Source organism: Pan troglodytes, chromosome 13, assembly GCF_028858775.2.
Source record: "Pan troglodytes isolate AG18354 chromosome 13, NHGRI_mPanTro3-v2.0_pri, whole genome shotgun sequence".
Classification (NCBI taxonomy): Eukaryota; Metazoa; Chordata; class Mammalia; order Primates; family Hominidae; genus Pan; species Pan troglodytes.
In genome coordinates, this window is record NC_072411.2 from 85627161 (window position 1) to 85631810 (window position 4650).

At 37.7% G+C, this 4650-nt stretch overlaps 1 pseudogene; it reads right to left on the bottom strand.

The window, feature by feature from the left end:
• Positions 1-558: 558 nt before the first annotated feature.
• On the bottom strand, positions 559-1454 carry LOC744191 (calcyclin-binding protein-like; annotated as a pseudogene).
• Between the last annotated feature and the right edge of the window lie 3196 nt (positions 1455-4650).

The following is a 4650-nucleotide window of genomic DNA, read 5'->3' on the forward strand; positions in this document are numbered from 1 at the left end:
CAAGTGCTCTGCTTGGGGGACTGGATTGCACAGAACATAGTATTACTCCTACTCACAGGTAGCACAGAGTGTGGCTGTTGGGAGGAATTCAATCAGCTAATGGTGGTAAGTGCTAGAAAGGAGAAATGAGTGCACTGCTTCAGGAGCACCGAGTAATGGATGGTAAACAGAGGAACTATGGAAAAAAATACCTCACAAGGAACAAAGTTCAGGTGGCTCTTGAAGAATTGGATTTTGTCTGCCTATCATGGCTGTGGCTCTAGCATAGAGTATAGCAGAAACAATAGAAATGCCAATAGCGGTCGGAATACAAAGGATTTAAAATACCATACTAAAGATGTCACTGTTTTCCCCTGGATAACAGAAAATAACTTAAGAAAGAAGCATCCAACTTTGTTGTTATCTAGTATTGATTCATATAATAGAAATCCATATCAGCCTGCCCCCATACATTTTTATTAATAGTGTGTCAGGAGAATCCATTTTTAGTAAGGAACACTAAATCAGTAGCTCTCTAAATATATAATATTATACTCTCAACTAATTTTTTTTTTTGCAGGAGTGTTTAATAAGCATATTATATTTAAATAAATCCTCCAGTAGGAAATGGAGAATTCACTCCCTTTTCTTAGAAGGCTATGTAAATAGCTATCTGTCAAATTTATATATGCAGCTCACCAATATTCCCTTACTGGAAACATCAGTATTTCCACATCACATCACAGTTCCCAAAAGGACTTTAAAGTCTCAAAATTCCGTGTCTCCTTTGGCTTGCTTCTCTCTTGATTTCACCCAGGCTTTATTAATGGTTTGCTTCATATCATCATCTCCATCTTCATAAATTTTCTTTAGAACATTCATCAATCCCTCACTAGGATCTGTTTCAGTGTCATAGGAGGGCTTCTCTTTTTCTTTGCACTCTTTTTCAACCTGGGTCAGGTAATCCCACCTTGTGTTTTCCACTTTCTTTCTACACAATATAAGAACTGTATCAATCTTGACTTTTTTGAACTGCCTTCCACAGAGATGGGTTTCAAGAGATTGTTCACAATCATGGAGTAACTCTTCCCATTTAAATTCTTTACCAAAAGATCAAATGACCTCTCTGTGAAATGCACCTGCACATTCTCAGTGGGAACTTGATGAACTCCAGTTAAGGTAATGTAGATTTTCACAAACTTATCTTAGTGATCCCATCCATAATTACTGATTTTCACCGTATAGCCCGTTGTAATGGGAGCAACCACAGCAGCTGGTTTTTCATTATCAAGAAGTTCTGCTTTCTTCTGCGATTTCTGTTGCATCTTGTTCTTGATTTCGGTCTCAATCTTGGATTTTTCAGCTGTAAGGGCATCACGTACTCTTCCTAGTAGCCTTTTCCAGCAACACCTTTACCTCTTCTAGATCTTTCTGTAGCTCTTCTGAAGCCTGGGGGCTGGGTCAGGCCGAAGGCCCGAGCTGCAGCCGTGCAGTGGAAGGAACAGGAAACGCCGCGCCAGGCCCTCAAACCGAGCGCAGACGCCTACCCGCACGAGTCGCGGCGCCGCAGCCTGCGCGCACGCCGACCCTGCGCGAGATCGCGGCCCTAATTTTTCTTTAATTAGTAATTTATAATGCCCACATTTCAAAATATAATTTAAATGATTCTTGAAGGTCAATATATATTAATTACATTTAGCTTCCACTATAATTACTAATAAAGCCAAGTCCACTAGAATGATGATTACCAGAAACCAATTTTATCTAGGCAGCAGCAAACAGGCAAAAATAGTCTATTATTCTGTCAACTCATATATGCTGGGTAAATTAGAGACTACTTGCTAAACATCTTAACTAGACCATCTCCCATAATTAGGCCTTATATGGCCTGTGGAACATACGTGGAATTAACGAAATCTAAAATGTGAAGTAATCAACTATGCTGATTACTGTCAAGAGAACTATCAATTCAGTCATATAAAGAATATATTAGAGTGGAAAGAAACTGGAGTCCTGACAACTAATTGGGAAGATATTAAAATAGTAGAGCTTAATAAAAATCTGAAATATGGCACAGATGTTAGGAAGGCTGGTTCAAGGAAGGAACAGATTTAAAAATTCCTCTGGAGGCAAAACTGATAGTCTGATTGTTTTGTAAGGAGGTATATTGGGGAATTAAGAATATGGTGGAGTAAAAGTTATCTAGCTTGTTCTTAGCAGAAGTATCTGTTTGACCTCATACACATTCCTTTCTCTGCCAGGAAGCTACCAAAGGGCACTGGATTGATGGTGTCACCTACTGACCAAAATCCAAACCACCAGGACACAATCACCTCCTCTCTGGGGCTCTCAAAGTCAGTACACAGGTATTTTTGTCTCCTATTTGTTAAAATTCAATTAATTCAGTTGTGTAAATCAACTTTCTCATTTATATGGACTATCCATATATCTTTCACTGCTTTTCTATTCATCCCAGTTCTTTCTTAGCTGCGTCGGAAACATTTAGCTAATTTTACCATGGGGAATGCTAGCTACCTCATTAAAAAAAAAAGAAATTACAACCAAGAAAACCAAGAGTAGTACTTGGTATATACACCTATCCCAAGATGAGGGAGCATTTGATCAAAATTAGATGTTTATTTCATCAGCCCCCGCTTGTGTTTAAAAGTACCCAGATACCTTCAGAGTCTAACAACCATCTTGTTTTCCTTAAAGCAAATTTCATATACCAGTATTCAAGACCAATATATCATTAGTTGATTCTGTTTTATCATCTTTATATTTAATTAAAAGTACTAGAGCAGCATTATCTTATTTATTATTGTAAGTATACAGCATGCCAGCAACATCATCAAATTGTCTTTTGTGGACATATTTTCATCACATTGTTTTTATGTGAAAAATTTGCTTGAATTTTTAAACTTTTATAAGCTAATCTTTCACTTATAATGTGCAAGTAGAGAAATCACTGAATAATTGTTCATTAAATAAAAAAAAAACTATCTCATGAAATAAATTCATTAACCTCAAATTAGATTTATTTAATATTCCTGGATACTGGTTAGGAAATCTAAAGGACCATGACTTCATACAAATAAATAAGTGTGCCAAAGAATATGAAAAATATGGTTGAAATGATACTTACTATATTTCTGTTCCTGCGTGCAGGACTTTCTTAAGTCAGTACTCAGGAAGAACTCTGTGGCAGAGTGAAAGAAAATTAAGAAGAGATTGTACTTCCTGAAGGCCTATTATAATGTAATTATGTAATCCTTCTCTAAAGGTGACCCTTTTGCCCCGCCTAACTTTTTAGAATTGTATTTCCTTATGTTCAGTCTTTCCAGCCATGGTTGAGGTGCATGTGTCCCTCACAGAAATCCAGTAGAATGACAAAAACATTTGACATTTACAGCATCTCGTGACCCTCCAAGGCACAGAAGTAATTTAATAGTGATTGAAAAATTTGCCATCAAACTACCCAAGTGTTCTTAAATAGTTTGGCAGTTAATAGTCCTGAGCTATTTCAGAATTTCTCAGTGTCTCCTACTGTACGGCATTGTTCACTAAGATAGCAAAAGCCTCCACTAACGAAGATACATTCAGATTTTTACAAATGCAGAGTGAACAACAAAAAAAGCAAGGTTATGTCTGAATGCTTAAAATATTTCTCATTTATAGGCAGAAGTTTTTTGCTGGCTATAAAACAAATCAGAACCAGCCCTGGAATCACCTAATCACAAAGAAAAATTGTTGTTGTTGTTTTTTTTTTAACTGCAGTCATTGCCACCTTTGGGGTTAGGAGTGGCAGAGAGAGGATTGCTATTTTGATTAGAAAAACAAAGTATCTCTGGTAATATAAGAAACAAATAGGCACACTGGTTCACACAGTAGTGCATATATCCATATGCTTAGTTTTTAAAAAGGTAGGTTAAAACAAAACACTGCCAAATTCCTCTGAATAATATTATAAAAGAGTGTCTTTAATGAATGGCTTGATTTGTTCAGTTTCTCAGATGTTAGTTTCCCTTTCAAGGGAAGGCAAGTAGAAGAGACTAGAGACTGGGGTCCTCAATTTGAGCTGAGAAAGAGAAGATGGAATAAAAGAACAGATAGAAGCCAAAGGAGAGAGGTGGTCAATAATTCCCAACGGGGGGAATGCTGAAAGAATGGCTTTAGAGGTATATAAAACCTAGGGTTAAACTGTCCTTTTCTGTGCTGTGACTGCTCTCCAAACTGCAGCAGATTTGTCACTACCCTGTTGGTGCCGTAGGGAATTATAGAGAAAGGGTCTTTGTCCACCCATGGGGTGAAAGGGGGTAGGAGGAGAATTTCTAACTTCAGAGAAGGAACAAGAAGTCAAGTGCTTAATGAGTTGAAGCCAGGAGCAGTGATTCAGAGCAAGATGTAAAACATTCCCTGAGAAAATTCCTGTGAGAATCTTCTGAAACACCAGGAACAACCCTGCACTTCCCTGGTCCACACAAGAGGGAGCTTATAGTCACTTTATTTGAATATTAAAAAGTAGGCTGCCCTGAAAAGACAAGAATGTGGAGACCCTTTCATTATCATGCATTATCTTGCTCCAAGAGGCTCATTTACTGCCATGTATACATAACTCAGAAACTTTGGTGCTCAGGAATGAGACTGAGCTGATCACCATCCAGGGAAGGG